This window comes from Anolis carolinensis, chromosome 5 (assembly GCF_035594765.1).
Source record: "Anolis carolinensis isolate JA03-04 chromosome 5, rAnoCar3.1.pri, whole genome shotgun sequence".
In the NCBI taxonomy this organism is placed as follows: Eukaryota; Metazoa; Chordata; class Lepidosauria; order Squamata; family Dactyloidae; genus Anolis; species Anolis carolinensis.
In genome coordinates, this window is record NC_085845.1 from 64,502,386 (window position 1) to 64,520,173 (window position 17,788).

Sequence of the window (17,788 nt, forward strand, 5' to 3'; positions counted from 1 at the left end):
TGGCAAACTTAGAAAATTCTTGAAGAATACTTCCGTAAATTGGATTTTTAAAGTAATTTTAAAATCTCTACAATTTCTAACGGAAGAAAAAGAATAGTTTATCTCTCAGAGATTATTTTGTCCATGAACATGGTATGCATACTGTAGATTTAAGGGCATCTTTTAGTTCATTTTTCAGACCTTGTATAAATACAGTATTTTAAAAAGTGTATTGAAGCTGTTTCTGTCTGCTTGAATGACAATGTCACTGGGTGAGAGATGTTTCCCTTCCTCTTTCCCCTACTCCAGTTTCAGTGGGGAAGGTGAGGTCCTTTGAATCTTGTGTGGTTTGTGTCTGTCTTTTTTTCTTTCTGAAAAAGTATTTCTCAACTTCATACTATTGAAATCCCAAGGGACATACCAGTCCTCATCCAGCTCACTGAGATACTGCTGACAACTGTATTTTCTTCACTGGAAGTCGGCATGTCATTTTGTGTCTAATGGACAATAGGAGAAATTGCAGAGAAGTCTCCAGCTAATTCTCTACAACTGTGCATACAGTCAAAGACATCATCAAGAGCAGAGCTTTCCAAACATTTCATGTTGATGACACACTTTTTGAACATACATCATTTTGTGACACAGTAATTCAGATTTATTAGCAAACCAACCCCTTATAAGATATATGTGTCAAGACACAGAGGACTTAAAGAGCCACACACACTTTTTAGTCCAACAAAAGGTTTATTGCAAAAACAAATAGAAGCTCAGAGACACTTAGCTTCAGTGTATCTGGCCAAAACTCAAAGAAATTACCCAAGCTGGGCTCCAAAAAGAAGACGGAAAATAATCCGGATTAAACAGGAGGAAAAGGTATACAAACTTTACAGCTTCTTCTTCCTCACTACTAACAGCAATAATTATCCAAATTACCATCAGTCCCTCACCAACTCTTATCAAACTTACTCAGTATAATTACAACCTATATACTACTCCTATTGCCTTAACCACAACACCCTAATTACAGTGGCTTAACTCTTTTACAGGTGGTTAGGCCAGAGATATTAACTCTGCTATCACTTAGAAAATGTAATTTCCAAATCCTGAAAGTTATCATTGTGCATCCAATTATAGAAAAATATCTGGATGTCTACCTGGCACACCCTCCTCCATATGCCAATAAAGAGCAATGTTTGGGGAGGTAGAAGAGGGCCTGTACTAGAGAAATGGTGAGTGAGTTGAATGAGAGGTATATCATAGTTAAATAGGTGTGGCATATCTCTCAGTCCAGGATCTTGGCCTTTTATTTTTGGTAGATGAGGAAAGTTCTGTTGTGAGTCATGATGAGAAGTGGTAGAGAGTGTAGGGATGGCTTATCATTTGGAGGCTTGCATTAGTATCTAGGTGATTGGGACAGGAAGTGTTTGATCAGGATAAGAATATTTATTAGCTTAAAAGTGAGAATCATAGACTTATGACCACAATGCTTCCAAACACAACAGTTATTTTTTTAAATTACATATGTGGAAAATCAAATAAAACCAACATTGGCTTGTCAAAGAACATGGTAGTGCAACAAATCTGAAAGAGAGTTGAAATCAAGGTACAGGGACCCAAAGGATTCACAATAAACTTTGAAAATATGTGGGGAGGGAAGTTTTGTCTGGAATGCGGAGCCAAATAACAAAGGAGGAATCCCTTGATAGTACTGTTAGGCTGGTTATGGTCGAATAGAAAAGATGTGTCCTCATTTCTGCTGACAAAAGTGACTCAGTTCAGGGTGAGAGCATCATAAAGATTTTTTTTTTCATAAATCTCTCTTGCCTGTCTTTGGTTGCTGTGATCTCAAATATTAGTTACAATAGAATGTATGGTAAGATTAAATTCTGCACAGAGCCCTAAAAACACCACTTATAGTTAGATCAAGTCTAATCTTTCACCAGTGTCCTAGGAATTGACTGGAATGGCAGATGTCACCAGGGATATTGTGTTTTTGTCTAGTTTAAAATGGGACTATTAATTTAGTTCTGCATTAATAAGTGTGTATTTACAGTCTTTTATCTGTTATTGGGAACTGCCCCCAGTCACAATTTTTGGGAGAAAGGAGGGGTACAAATCCAATAAATAAATACAGTTACTTTCCAAAATACATCACTTAATTAGTGCTTCCATTTTAACATTTTGTGGCAATTGTATAAAATACTTTTAAAGTGTATGTCACAACCATCTCAAATGTGTTGTGATTTCATTTCAGTAGGACAGCATGTTTCAGAAGCAATTGCTCCTAAGGTGATCTGGGATAGGTTACAATGCTAATCTCACAGCTGTCTCTCTTACTAGCAGTACTCATAAATCATATGGTGTGTAATAAGAAGAGCAAGTTGGCGAGGTTAGAAATCTTAAGAAAACTGTGACAGAAGTGATAGATTATATGAAGTGACTACATTCTGAAGATATTTTATATTTTTTAAAAGGTAATATGTTGCATTTGAGATAAGGTCCCTTTGCATCCCTCCCCCCTTCTGAATATCAACACTGGGAGTTGCACATCACTTGTGTAACATTTCCAGATGAGTATCAAAGGTCTGCTTTATGAAGAAAAAGATGCAAGTGAGACTTTAAATGTGAAGAAAACACAGCAAATCGGTCATTGTAACATACAGCTACTTTATTAGTGCAGTGCGTCACACGCATATAACTTACATAGGATCATTGAGCCTTGAGTCATACGTAGTTACAATGCCGTTCATAAAAATTAGCACAGAATAAATAACTAAAAATATTATTATTGCTTTGAAAAAAAGGCAATTATATTTGCCCCAACTTAAAAAAATGACTGTCTGAGTGGGCTTCTCCAAATGCATCCTTTTCTTCTTTGTTTTGTCACATATTTCATCTCAAGTAATTTGGGGTGATGGTGCTATTCAACAATCATCTTTATGAGATGTAAGACACAGTCAATTAGAAGAACACAGGGGTAGCACAAAAGCTTGCACAAGATGTTTTCTGGTGGTTCTCTTCTCTTTCATGGGATCCGGCATACCACCACCTTCTCCCTCCATCTCCTGAAAGAGACAGGTGGTGCTGGTGGGCAGAGCAGGAGAAAACAATGTGTCTCTCACTCCCTAATATAACAATGACTTAGAAAAAATGGCTAGTATTGCCTCTCCCAATGCATCTGTAAATAGTGTATGGCATTTTAAATAAATCAGAACTAGCATACTAACCAGTCATTTTCTGTGAAGCCTTGTGGCAAAATAAAATTGTATAAGTCAACCTGATCCTTATTACTAAGCTTTGCCCAGCTGCCATTTTGTTGAAGTAAGACATACATTTTCCTATATGTGCACAGAGTTATGAAAAATTGATACCATTGCTTTTGGCAGGGAGAATATGGAGCACAAACGTTCCTAAGATAACACTGCTCTCAGAAAGATATTCAACAAAGATCACAGACTTGGTGAGGGGGGGGGGGGGGGCAGGCGGATCAGCCATACTAGTGCCAGAGTGTACTCCTTTTTCAAAAATTGATATGATTTAAAAATAGAGTAAATTATTTTAAAAATGAGAAAATTCTTCAAGGATGATCTGAATAAGAAAACTGGTTTTGGAATGGTCTGGGACATGAGAAAGGAATTAAGATGTTTTATTCCATGTAATAGTAAATGTAAAGTCCATGACAATTGAACTGTGACAAGTTCCTCCAAACCACAAACCACATCATCCCATCCTGCATTAAAAAAAAGGTCAAAAGTGTCCCCAGCAGCATGAGTAGGACCAGACACCACTTGGGACAGATTCACTATTGTCACTGAGCCACATCTGACAGGGCAGTCTCAGCTTGAATGTTGAAATCTCCCAGCACTATTAGCCACTGAGACTCCAGCACCAACCCCGAGACCACTCCGGCTAGCTCAGGAAGGAGACTGTTGAGCAGAGGGATGAGCAGTATGTCTCTCTATCCTGGCTACTCACTTTTAGGCAAATACACTTGAACTAGTGATTGTGGGATGGGGAAACTGGTCAGGAGGATGGAATCACGATAGTCTACTGCTACTCCCCCCCCCCCAGGCCTTGCATGCTTCTGTACAGGATAACCTAGTGGGCAGAATTTAGATATTAACCCCCCCACACACACACCCTCCCCACAGTCTCATCCAGCCAGGTTTCTGTGATACAAACTGGGTCAGCATGCTCATCCAGAATCAAGTCCTGGGTGGCAGATGTTTTTCCATTTATTGTCCTGGCATTCGACAACAGCATTTTCAAACTATGGGGATTGTCACCCTGGTTATCCGGGTTATTTGATATAGGAGACAGTTTGGAGTCAGTCATCACTCTTTTTTGCTCCCCCTTTTGTTGGTGCTGAACCTGTCTACCCCCTCCACATCTCCCCCTTCCCTGTATAACTCCAGTGGTTGCTCCACAAATCCGGTGTACTCTCTTCCTCCTCTAGAAAACACATCTTTCCTGTATGGGGCAGGCCAGCAGATGCCAAATAAAAACATATAAAACCAGGCAGGCAGATGTCAAAAACAAGGTAATAGATTTGAGAGATAGGCCCTTGCCCTCATACCACCCCCAAAGTGGCTCCCAAAAATGGGCGAACCCCCATGATCAACCCCCTTCGGTGATGACTTTGTCCCCACAGGCATCCTTCTTTTGTTCCTCAGCCTTTGGAGGCAAGCAGGTGTTTCTGCTGAGAGTCCAGACTCTCTGCTGATGTTCCTTCTGACTTTTCTGGATGGTGCTATGTTGTTGGGCAGATGGAATTTTTTCAAGTCATTTGTGCATGCAGAAATGTCTTGAAAATTAAACATGTTTTCCAAATGCAAAAGTATCTGCTTTATGATTCCACAAAGAAAGTTGCTATGGTCTATGACAAAATGCCTAATCTTCTAGTAGTTTGGTCAGCACTTTCATTTTATGAAAAAAATATACCACTACATTCCTTTTAGGCACATTTCAGTTTTGTCTAAGGGGGTGAAAGACATCCTTTTAGACAAAAAGCAACCAAAAATAATTAAGAAAACCTTTTATTTGCTCTGTTGCTGCATTTAAGTAGAATTTTTTTTCATGCTCTGAAATAAGGCTTTAGATAGCTATTCTCCAACATCTTCTCTAGCAGCCACTTCTATTTCATTGATTAGAATAAGCAAGGCAAATCATTTGAGTTTCTAGAATAAATCATTGGTGATGTGCTGTGGTTGCTTTGGTTGACCAAACGCAAATGGTTTGTTTGAATACTTCAGCTAAAGCATCAATTTTTTGCCTGCTCAGCTGAGCTGTCACTTCTGACAGTATGAAAATCTAGTTGGTGCGACTGAGGAAAAGGTAGTTGTCTTCTTCAGCAATCCATAAGAGCATTTTGTTGATTGTCAGAGGATTTTTTTTGTCTATTTCAGAAAAAACTGAAGAGATCAGCAAATTGATGCAAGGTGATACAACATGGATGTCATAGTTTTTATCAATTTACAAGCAGAAACAAAAAGGAAGAAACCATTGAATCACTGATGCTGAAAACTTTTCCAGAACACTTCAGATAAAAAACTAGACAGGAAAATTAAGGATGGCTGGTTCGCAATGAAAATGGAACTTTTTTGTTCACAAGAAATATAGGAATGTATTGCAAAAAGATGCATTTTAAGTCTAGGTTAGAAAGAAATTATTTATCAGTTGGAAAAGAAGTTGATATTTCCTTTGTGGTTCAAAATTGTTTAATTTGTTGAATATTACTAATTGCAATGATGTGAGGCAGGAAGGAATGCTTTTAATCCCACCGCTGCCACCAATTTGTAATGAGGTGAGGTGGAGAAGAATCCCTTTTGAATCAATTATGTTATTATATATTTAAATATTTTCGCTGCCACCAATATGGATATGCTTTATTCAGCTCTGGCCACCAATTGTGGAGATGTCAGGCAGAGGATAATTTATTCTTTTTAATTCTTCTTATTTACTTCAGATGGTAACGTTGTTTAGCTTAGGATATGAGTGTGACAGATGGTTAGATGGTTTGAAGAAGAAAACAAGTTTACTTCAAGTACAAAGCTTAGTGGTTTCAATAATTTCTTTAAGGCACTTAAATAACTGTTACAAATAGATGTTGAGGTGTTCTAACTTCCAAAATACTTTCTTCTCTCAAAACCAAACTATAAACTGATCACTTGGATCCACTGGGATTAATTTCCCTTGCTCCACAGCCTCTACAAATAACCCTAAACAAGTCACCCAACTTGCTTAGTCTGGCCTATTAGAGGTCTGCTTCCCTGATTTCCTAATCTGAAACCAGTCTTTCTCCTGTGACTAACAATCACAGACTACCTAAAATAAGTCACCTTATTTTAGAATTGACTCAAATTCCCTCATTTGAGCCACCCTGATTCTCCACTTGAGAATCAGTCTTCTCTGTAATTCCACCATTACAGACTCTCCCTGACTGACTGGGTTTTAAAACATTCCTTTTTCCTTCAAACAGCGGTTAGCTCCGCCCCCGTTGCTATGGCAACTGCCTCAGAATGCTAAGATGGCTACCTTCCTCTACATATTATCAACTCCAATACTCACCCATTTTAAACGTAGCCAAACATGACTTCTAAAACAAAATCAAATAAACATGTCATCCATAAATTAAAACATCACACTTCTTTACACTAATACAGAATTTTCTTGTCTTGCTTCTTTCAGTACGTTCATCTTAATTTAATCTCTTTGACATCTTGCTTAAGCCTCTTTCTCACCTGTGTACAGAAACCTAATCATCTGAATAAGTCTATGTTGTAAACTATTTTTGCATGTATAATCTGCTGACATTCCATGTTTGCTGTGTTCCTACTCTAAGATGCAATCATTTGCTTGCAACTTATTGTTATTATTGTGGTATCCTCCATAAATGTATTGACAGAACCACCACCAAGCAATCCTTAATTTTTCCAGTTTGTATAAGGGGCACCATTAATATGTACAGTAGAGTCTCACTTATCCAACACTCGTTTATCCAACGTTCTGGATTATCCAACGCATTTTTGTAGTCAATGTTTTCAATATATCGTGATATTTTGGTGCTAAATTCGTAAATACAGTAATTATTACATAACATTACTGCGTATTGAACTACGTTTTCTGTCAAATTTGTTGTATAACATGATATTTTGGTGCTGAATTTGTAAAATCATAACCTAATTTGATGTTTAATAGGTTTTTCCTTAATGCCTCCTTGTTATCCAACATATTCGCTTATCCAACATTCTGCCGGCCTGTTTATGTTGGATAAGTGAGACTCTACTGTATTAAAATTAAAATTAATACATATTAAATATTTAAAACATTACATTCAATAGGAGCCTCCGGTGGCCTAGGGGATAAAAGCCTCGTGACTTGAAGGTTGGGTTGCTGACCTGAAAGCTTCCAGGTTAGAATCCCAGGTTCGAGAGCGTGGATGAGCTCCCTTTTTCAGCTCCAGCTCCATGCGGGGACACGAGAGAAGCTTCCCACAAGGATGGTAAAACATCAAAAACATCCGAGCGTCCCCTGGGCAACGTCCTTGCAGACGGCCAATTCTCTCACTCCAAAAGCAACTCCGGTTGCTCCTGACACACACAAAAAATACATTCAATATTAAAATCACATCATCCAGAAATCATAGTCCAAGGCCGTGGTTTTTGTATCCTGTAACCAAACCCCAGCGGGTACAAAGGACCCACAGTATGTGTTTTTAAGTCAACTCTTGACCCCCACTTTATGAGAAAGGTGGCATCTGAATAAAATAAATGCATAAACTAATTAATTTATATGGTTTTCTTGACCAGATTTATTTAGATGAAGTTTGCCATTACCTTTCTCTGTGAGTGTGAGACTTGCCAAAGGTCACCAGTGGCTGAGCAGGGATTCAAACACTTGTCTCCCATAGTTCCAGTCCAAAATTCAAGCCACTACTCTGTCCTGGCTCCCTTGGCTGGAATATATTGACAAGTGCTCTTGTCTCTTACATACTCTTTTTTGTCTAAATTTTCCTTTTATTTTGGTTTAAGCTATGTAACATAGTATTCCTCTTTTCCCTCTCTTTACTTTTCGGTTTCTGGATTTCTTTTACCCACAGAAGGCAGCTATCCTATGGACTTACTTTGGATAAGCTCTATTGAGCTCAAAAGGAATTAATTCCAACTAAACATGCACAGGATCAGACTGTTAATATTCTGTTTCTTTTTTCCACTCTGTCTCACTGATTTGATGCCATCTTTAACTTCTATTGAAAGATTACATGCATGGAGGAATAGAGTTGTTCTCATCAAAGAGAAGTGGCTTTGTTAACACACGAGAGGCAATTCAAGTATGCATATGTCTATATTTATAAAGAAAAGATTATGTGTAGGTTTCTGTCATACTTCCCTTTCTCCCATATACAAATTCTTTATCTTGAGGAACCCATATTGTATTTTTTGAAACTAAGCATAATTCTTAAACATTTTGTGAAATAGTATTATGTACCAGCCTTCTTTTAATACCGATTAACAATAGAAATCAGTCTGCATTGGTTTAATGCAAAGTGGTCTGTGGCTAGGGATATTAATCTTTGCTGCTTCTTTTCCTCTTCTTCTTCTTCTTCTTCTTCTTTTCTTTTTTCTTTCTTTCTTTTTTTTTTTTTGCTTACCTGTGAGAATAAAAAACATTCAAGTCTTTTTTTATCTGGATAAGATCATGAGCCTATGATAGGTTTTGCACATTTTTCAAGAACTAATTTTTTGCACAATAAATTCACAAGAATGCACAACAACATCATTTTGTTAAATTAGATACAATGTTACATAAAATGAAATATAACATAAAACAGAATATTTAGGGTTGCAAAAATGACCAAAAACAAAAGACTCAAGGGGGGGGAGGAGTCATAGTGGTTTAATAGTGTTTTTCATTGCTGCAACCAGCACAGTAGCCGCCAGGGTCATGAGGGTAGAAAGTAGAAGCAGCAGATAATGCAGTTAGGGTTTAGTTTGCTCACTTTCTCTTCATTTTCTCCTCCAAGCCTAAGAAACCTTATAATGGTTGGAAATCATGGGATGGGATGGAAGAAAAGGAGGCAAACTGTAGGGGGATTGTCCTGATGAGTAAATTTCACCAATATTCTCCTATCATATACTGTATAGCCACACACACACAAAAACAAGGGGTAATAAAAATGGCTCCTTCTTACCTAGTGACTCAACCCAGTTCAGCAACTATAAATAGCCAAGCCAGTACAACTATATTCAAACATGAACTTGAGTGGTATGGACACTTCAGGTGTTGCTCTCAGAGCTATCCATGACATCCACGGACTGCAGTGAAAGCCTTTGCGGGCCACATCTGGCCCCCAGGCTATATCTTCTGCAGGTCTGGTATAGATCAAAACAACTGCCAGTGTTTTTGGTGCTTCTTAGGGAAGTGGCTAAGGAGGCTTTGTGATCAGAACTGATGTCAGAATGACTCTAACCATCACCTTTCATAGGATGAGTTATCATCAATTATTTTCCTATCAGCCAATGGTAGCAAAGCTTGAAATTATTAAAACAGGCTTGTCACCTATCACACACTGGTTATTGCTTTCATAATAAATGCATTCGCCACCTACAGCCTGTCTAGTGGAAGCTCAAAAATACCAGATTCTATGCAGCAATTTGTAGGTAGTAATACCAAGTAAAATCTGCAGGCAGGATGAGAAAGAGTGACAAGGAGGACAAAAAATAAAACTTATATTTTGAACATTCTAGACAAAGAGGTATTTTGTTATATTATTGTGTGTTTGTCTCTTGGTAGCATTTAAACAACATCCTGAATATTTAATTTTTGGAAGCTGGGATATATATGTGCTAGGTAGGAAGAGGGGAAGAAAATATTTTCCCTTTGTTGTGATTTGTAAATGTACTACCCAGGTAATTGTTAACAATGCTTCAGTGCTAAAACTAAGTAGTTTAACATTGTGAATATTACCTGATGTGGGAGTAAGGTACTAAGTGAATTCACACTGTTAACGGTAAATTAAAAGAGTGTTACTAAGAAGAATATAAAAGCATAAATAAAGCTTCTTTCATTTGGGAGGTATGATAAATGATGACATGCAGCAATTAGGAAATCTCAGCTAGCTTTTTTCATATTGTAACAGTTTTCTTCACTTTTACGATTTCAGTAATTAAGTATATGACATTCTAGAAAGCATAAATCCTGCTGAGATGTGTAAGTTAGGAGCATGCTCTTGATGTACAATCAAAAAGGGGGGCCCACTTTTTAGATTCTTAAGTTGTTTTGATTTACCTTTGGAAAACAATTGAATGTTAAACCAGTGTGGCCTACTGAAGCGATTTCAGCACCATTGTTAACTAGAACCTCTTTTTAAAATTTATTGCATTCAATTACATTTTTAGAAGAATTTTAATTATATGCCTGTAAAGAATAAAGATGCTCCAGGCTCCATTTGTTTATCATGGAGGCACTGGGAGGGGGAAAAATGAGGACAGAGCTTCCCAGCTCATGCAGGGGTTGCAGAGAGAGAGAGATGACTTTTAATTCGACAAGTTCAGAGAGATTTCTTAGTTTGACGCGCACAGCAGGGGGTCTTTGAGCGCCTGGCAATACTTCAGCATTCCGAGCTTTGAAAGTCTTTCCCTGCAGCAGAAATTGTATCAAAAGCCAATGATAATATTCCCTGCAAGGTAAAGCACCCTATTGAAGATTTCTAGAGCTGTTTATTTATTCATCACAGTTTTTTTCTTTTAGGACATATCAGGCATATAGGTAATAATTCACATAGATGATATAAAAATGCAAATAAATAAAAGAACTAATTAATATTTTGCCTTGCTATATATCTTCATTGGTTCATGTACTTATAGATACTGCTACCCATCCTTCGTCCCCCAAAATGTGTCTTTTAGTAATTTTAATAAAATCGTTGTGTCTGTCGAGTCTCTACCACCTGCTGGGTGTGTAAGATGTTTATGGCCATTTCCTTCCAGCAAGCATTCCAAGTAATTAATTAATTTTACAGAAGGATATTCAATTTCTTGGGGGATGTCTGTTTAAAATCCCAGTTTTAAAGTGAACTGTTAGATACCAGTCTTCTCACATTGCTAAGATTAAAGCTTCATTTATATTCCAAAGATAAAATGTTTTCATTTTTTGTGTTACCACTTCAGAAAAGAAAGCACTTTCCCCACCTTGTTTTTGTTTTGTTTGGTCTCCACAGCAGAGCCGGAGTGCGGGACTGCGACAACCTTTCCCTGGTGTAATGTCATTGTTGGCGATCACATTGGCAGAATCCTCCAGCTCAGTGAAGACAAAAAGTGTCGCTCTTCTTCTTGTTCTTTCAACTGCCAGTGGCATTCAAAGTGACCTTGCCTTGTAAATATTGGTGAGTGACCACAAGGGGAAAGAGCTCCCCGTTGAAAAAGAACTTGTTTTTGAAACTGTAGTGGCCTGAGGGTACTATCATGCTGCTTAAAACTGCATTTTCAAGTGGAGTAAACATTAGGGGTATATCTGCAGAAAACCTACATGCAAGGCTTCCCTCTCTCTTCTCCGTATTAGTCACCATTCCATATATTAACCTACATTTCTATTTTTAACTTAAAAGCACATACTAAGGCTCTTATTACACACTGCAAGATAAAATGGTTGCAGTGCTCTAGATTTAGGGCAAACCTCTGCTTCTCAGAGACACATTAACACATTTATGTATTTCCCCAAATCTTTCTTGATGAATTTCTGACAAAAGGTTTATAAGGGAAACATAATCCACAGACAGATTCATGATCTTAACCCAACCTTACATAAGTCTTTTATTTACTTATTTAGGGGGATTTTACATTTGCGGTTCTATCCTACAACTACAGCATGAAGACCAAAATGAATCACTCTTTTGGGTGTCATGTTCATATCAGAGCTGTGGGAATAGTGGATGCCAGCCATCTGGTGTCCTCTAAAACTAAGAAAAAGAAATGTGTTCTAATAATTGTTGCCTGATATCAAGCCATAATACAATTTGTAATTATCAGTATTGAATAACCTGTCAACTTAGATGCCTGGAAAAAAATCAAAACTAGTTAGCTCTGTGGAATTTGAAATAAGAGTCTTTCATTAGTCACCCTGGAATTGGAGACTGGAAGATGAGTAGGTCCTTTTTTTCTATGTAGCCTTTTTTTGCAAACAGAGTGCCCCCATATCTGTATACACAAGGAAATGTAATGTGCAGATTGGTATGACGTTGAAAGGTCTAGTCTCTGGCATAACTGTGGAATTCTGAAATGTATCTTGAATTTGTCTAATCTATCTACAAGTTGGATGTATCATTTCTTATATCTAACAGGACACGCCTTCTTATAGATCTCACCAAATGTGAAGTTGTTTTCTCCCTTTCAATAATCCCTTTTCAGGCAAATCTCATCATCTGTTATTCATCCTTCAAACATTATAGTAGATGAAGAATTCATATGACCTGTTGCATAAGATAGTCTATATATACTTTTAAACTGGTTATCAGGTAAACTTATTAAAATGCTAAAGTATGGTTTCTTTTATACACACACAAACTAGTTCACTATTTCACCCCTATTCTAGCCAAGTAGATTGCTTTAAAGAGTTTAAAATTTTAGAAATCTGTCTCTTTGGCAATCAGAACTTTGAACACTACTGATATCTATTGTCCTTATAGCTGGTCAAAATAAGTGAATACAGAATTCTCTGATACAGAAATCAAAACATCGAGGTATCTTGATCAGGCCATACAAAGATTTTTTTTCCACTGTCCATATTTGGAAAGGAAATATCCCTCTATTACTCTCATTCAGTTTTGTTTCAGCCTTAGTCCCTGCTCTGTTTTGATTTTTAACTATAGCTTGCAGGTTTCTTCTTTCTTTCAGAAGAGCTTCAGTTGTATATCCATAAATGCTGGTGGGTTGGACTAAATTGTTATTGTAGTTCTGACTCTAGAATTCTATTATTCTTTATTTCCCCATATCATTTTTGTTGCATATGATATATATGAGGAATGGGAAGGGATGCAACAGTGGATATAGAACGGGGGCATTTAAAACATCTTGCATTTTTGTCTTCTTCCATTGCTGTCTAATACTAAAAAGGTTTCTAGGACATTAAAAGAGAAGAGAAATAAAAAAGAACATTTCTAATCTTCATAATCAAAAACATCTAATTTTTTGTCGTACAAGCTTCTTATCTCTGGTAGGTTAACTTTCCAGAATCCCTTGGAAGTGACCTGCTGCTGTCCTTTAACGTCTTCTTTATCCAGGATCTATTGAGGTTGCCATCTCTTCCTGCCCTCCCAGATGTTCCTTTTTCTATTTCAATTCAATCTTTGGCATGGGCTTGCAAAACTTAGTCTAATATTTTCTTTTTTGTAAACAACACAGTCACATCTCTTGGAAGTTTATTCCTTATTGCATATAGGAATTGAACCCTAGAGGTCTTGTCAATTTGAGTCTTGACCACTTCTTCTGATCTACCATGGATTCCAGCCACAACTTCTCTAATTGCCATATCAAGTTCCTTTGCCAATTCTGGTATTCCACTTAACCTCAAAAAGGTTTTGTGTGTGTGTGTACTCTTTGGAGTTGGATTTGGAGTGTGATCTTTGGAGTTGGATTGAATCTCTTTGTAAATCCATTTGCATCTTCATTTGTGTCTCTTCAGTTATCTTCATTTTCTGTTTTTGCTCTTCGTGCTGCTTCAAAATACCACTCATTGTGTCTGCCATGTATTGCATATCTTTTTTCCATCTCTTATTGCCCTTACTTTAAATAATCTTCAACATTTGTAATTCTCTTGACAATCCTGGTCTCCAGTATTTTTATTCCATCTGTAATGATGCTTAATTGAGTCAAGGTTTCTGTCACTGGGTGTTCTTTTTCTGGAAAAGATCCTTTCCTAGAAGCTTCTTTCTGGTCTTTTTGATCTTTGAATCTTGGTCTTGTTGATCTTGAGTCAAGTTGCCTTTAAAAAATACACAGCAGATTTGAGGGCATCTTTTCATTTTACAGCCTTGTTTTAAATATTGTATTTTAAGAAGCTGCTTTTGTCTGCATCTGTTTGCATGACAAGGTTGCTGGGGTGCACAATGTCTCCCTCTCTTCCCTATCCTTCTCCTGTTTCAGTGATGAAAGTGAGATTCTTTGAGTTTTGAGGGGTTTGTGCCTGTCCTTTTTCTTTCTGAAAAAGTATTGATCAACTCCATACAGTTGATAAACCGCCAAGGATGTTCCAGCTTTTCAGACAGCTCACATAGGCCCTTTCTACACTGCCATATAAAATCCAGATTATCTGCTTTGAACTGGATTATATGGCAGTGTATACTCAGATAATCCAGTTCAAATCAGATAATGTGGATTATCTGCTTTGATAATCTGGATTATATGGAAGTTTAGATATTGTTCATAGCTCAATTTCTTCACCGGAAGTTCAATTCTGTGATTCTTTAATGTACCTCATTGAGTGCTGAAACTACAACAGTCATCCCACAGGCTCAGAAGCATCTGTCTTTCTTTTTGTTGACATAACCACAGAGCACCGGGAGTTATAAAAGACAGTGTAAAGAGGTTTACACCATATTTCTCAACCATGAATAGGTCTTGAGTGTGTTGATAGTTGCTCAGTGTCTGGAACTCTTGTGCCAGACACAACAGTCAAGCCTTAGCTCTTTCTAAGATTAAAAAATAGGGATACATTAATATTTATTGGAACATGCCATGTTGAATGGGGATTGCTGCTGTAACTGTGATTTTCTAAAAACTGATATTACATGCCTATTACTTTTCTCAATACAGTATTTTAGTGATTTGTTCTTGGAATTAGATAATTTTTGAAGAGAGTGGGTTATATTAAACTGCAAATGTATGTTTTGTCTAGTGATGTCTTATTTAATATCAAGAGCAGTTGTGTTGTGTCTGGTGTTATTTTCCTTTCCTATTTGGTATTGGAACAAGACAGTAAGACAAGGTGGAGGGGCCTAACCCACAGTGTGTCAGGGTGTTTGTTTGTTTTTTAAAAAAGAAGGAACTACCACCAAACTCTCTCTCAGAAGTTTTCTCTGAAAGTTATATATAAAAAGCTTTAAAGACATGTTTGCCACTTTGAAGTCTTTGTCTCTGAACTACACATAGAGGCTTAATGAGGACACTTCCATGCTGCTTGGTACAAATATTGATTGACTGTACACACTTGCATTAGCTTTGCTATAAAAGTGTTGCTTTGCTATGTGCTGATATTTTGTGAATTACTTTGTCAGACTAGAGTTTTAAGGTGTCCTTGTTCTTCAGATGTATTTCCCTGTGACTGAAAGGAAAATTATCTCAATATATTGAACTGTGGTTGAATGTTGAATAATCGCAAATACTGAACAATAGGAATAAGAGGACAGAATAATTTAATGTATGTTTGAACATCCATTGTTTGAACAGCACTGTTGACTAAGATGACTGTGGCAGTTGAGTTAGTAGTGGTCAAGCCCATCAGTTTTCATTTCTGTCACTTGTCATTTTCTCAGGCATTCCCAGTCTCATTTTCTCAGTTATTAATGCCATTCTGTCTCATTACTATATTTGTCTTCAATGTTTTAAAATCTCCAAAAATAAATGTATATATTTTCTTGCACAATTCTGATCAAGATTGCACAAAAATTTGGCAAGAAAAAATTATTGTTACCATGCATTTTATGTTAGATTACTTCTGTATTCATTATATGCACTTTTAAATGGGAGTTGCAGTCCAACAACATCTAAAGGACAACAAATTTAACTTTGTGACAAACAATATTCACTACACACAATATGTAATTTTACTTATCATAGAAATTTCAAAGATTAATTTTATTACTGAACGCACGTGGCTATTTAACATTTGTGCTCTGACAAATTGTGAGGGAAAAAATGTTGAATTGATCAGCTAAATGAATTGTTGCAATTTATTCCTTTATCTCCTTTCGAGAGATCTTTAGTCAGAAAAATAAAAAAGTGAATAGGCTACTCATAAAAATAATAAAAATCAAATTATCTTTTTCAAATTGTACTTTGACTACGTGATTTGTTTGATTACAAAGAAAGCCTAAAATGGGTTTTATGCAAATTTCATCACAATTGAACACATTGTGCTATGGGAAACATTATCAAAACACATTTTTAGATATAGTATTTGTGAATTCAACTGACTGTGGAAGGAAATATAAAGATAAATATAATCCATGATCCATCTTTAAAATGTTGCTCATATTCATCATTTAAAATTTAAAGCTAACATATCCACCTTATTACTCTTTTGCAGGATCAATTGTGGTTATTATTTATCAAGCAGTAGGAAAGAAAACACTAGTAATTATGCTTGAGTCAAGTTTCTGGAGCTGGGGAGTAGCAATATCAAAAGGTATCGGGCCACTTTGAAAATAAAAAAATGACATAAACATTTCATGATCTGCAGATCTCTGCTTCTGATGAAGAGGGTTGAGGTCTATAAAATGTTATGCAAAAAAAGTTAGCCTTTAGACATCAAAAGATTCTTAGTTGCTTTACATGAAGTGTGTTAGATTTTTTTAGCGACAACATCACTTTCTAGAAATTACAAATTAAGTTACATTATAATATGTGTGTTTTAAGGGATATATTCAAAATTTTCCTTTAGATAGCAGAATTTTGAAGTGCTGTTCTCAGTCCATACATTCATGGTTTGCAGTTGTAATCCATAAAGACTTTCTTTCAGTTATTTAAATGTTAAGCTGTGCCAGCATTTAAATAATGGAGCCCATGGTGGTGCAGCGGATTAAACTGCTGAGCTGCTGATCTTGCTGACCTTGCTGACAGAAAGGTCGGTGGTTCAAATCCAGAGAGTGGAGTGAACTCCCGCTGTTAGCCCCAGCTTCTGCCAACCAGACAGTTCAAAAACACCACCCATTCACCTGTCACTGTCCCAGCCCATCTGTCAAATGTTAAAATTCGCTGTGGCCCCTGTGTCCAAAAGTTTCTTGAGGCTCCACGAGAAACATTTCCTTCAAAAAGGGCTCTGTGGCTTTAAAGGTTTGAGAACCCCTGCACTATAGTAAACAACTGCATGGGGCAAAGGTAATTCTCCTCCCTGCTGCCTGTCTGCAAAATTTTTGCAATTTACCAGACATGGTTTTCAGCCAACATTTTCAACCATCAATTAGATGTAAAAATGATTTGGCATAGTGTGGATGTAAGCCAGCCTGATGTGGATGTGCATGGTTTTGGTGCATTTTGGTAAATTTTGAGGTGAGAAATTACCAAGAAAACAATTTAAAAGTGGAGGGGTCACAAATGCATCGGGGGCAACAAAGGGGGACTGTAGAATCATTCAGAAAGTGCCTACAATCTTTACTTTCCCAACTCTTGCAATAAATAGAGAGTTGCAATCATTCTCTCACTATTTCTGTGATAATTAAAAGGAGATCCTCTCTAAACTTTTTATTGTTTTGCTTTCATATCACTAATTCTCTGTTCAGCTAATGTGATATTTTGTACAGATTTGTTTGGTTGACCAGAAGTAGTATTGAAGCGTTTTGAGGATCCATGGTACAAGTAGTGCAAGGAGGCAGGAATGGTTGAGGAGAAAGAACGGAAGACCAAGCAGTATCCCTTCCACCTATCTCAGTTCTCCATCTCAAAATAGTGAAGTCAACCTGAGTTATGAGACCATTTAAGGTTTAGATATTCCCAAGCAGTTTATCAAATAAAAGGGCTGAAAAAGATGGGAGGTATGATTTACCAGCTTTTTAGTTCTGGGTCTAACTGAGGTATAACACACTACAAAATTGAGTAGT

General features: G+C 36.9%; 1 protein-coding gene across 23 annotated transcripts in view; it reads left to right on the top strand.

Annotated features, from left to right (window-relative positions):
- Nucleotides 1-17,788, top strand: part of tenm3 (teneurin transmembrane protein 3) — a 1,793,546-nt gene that overhangs the window by 625,263 nt on the left and 1,150,495 nt on the right. For 22 of the 23 annotated variants that reach the window (XM_062982692.1, XM_062982693.1, XM_062982691.1 and 19 more), the window contains one exon: nucleotides 11,198-11,362. The gene's annotated coding sequence lies outside the window, so the exon portion shown is untranslated. The remainder of the gene's footprint in view (nucleotides 1-11,197; nucleotides 11,363-17,788) is intronic. The other variant, XM_062982699.1, reaches the window with a different exon arrangement.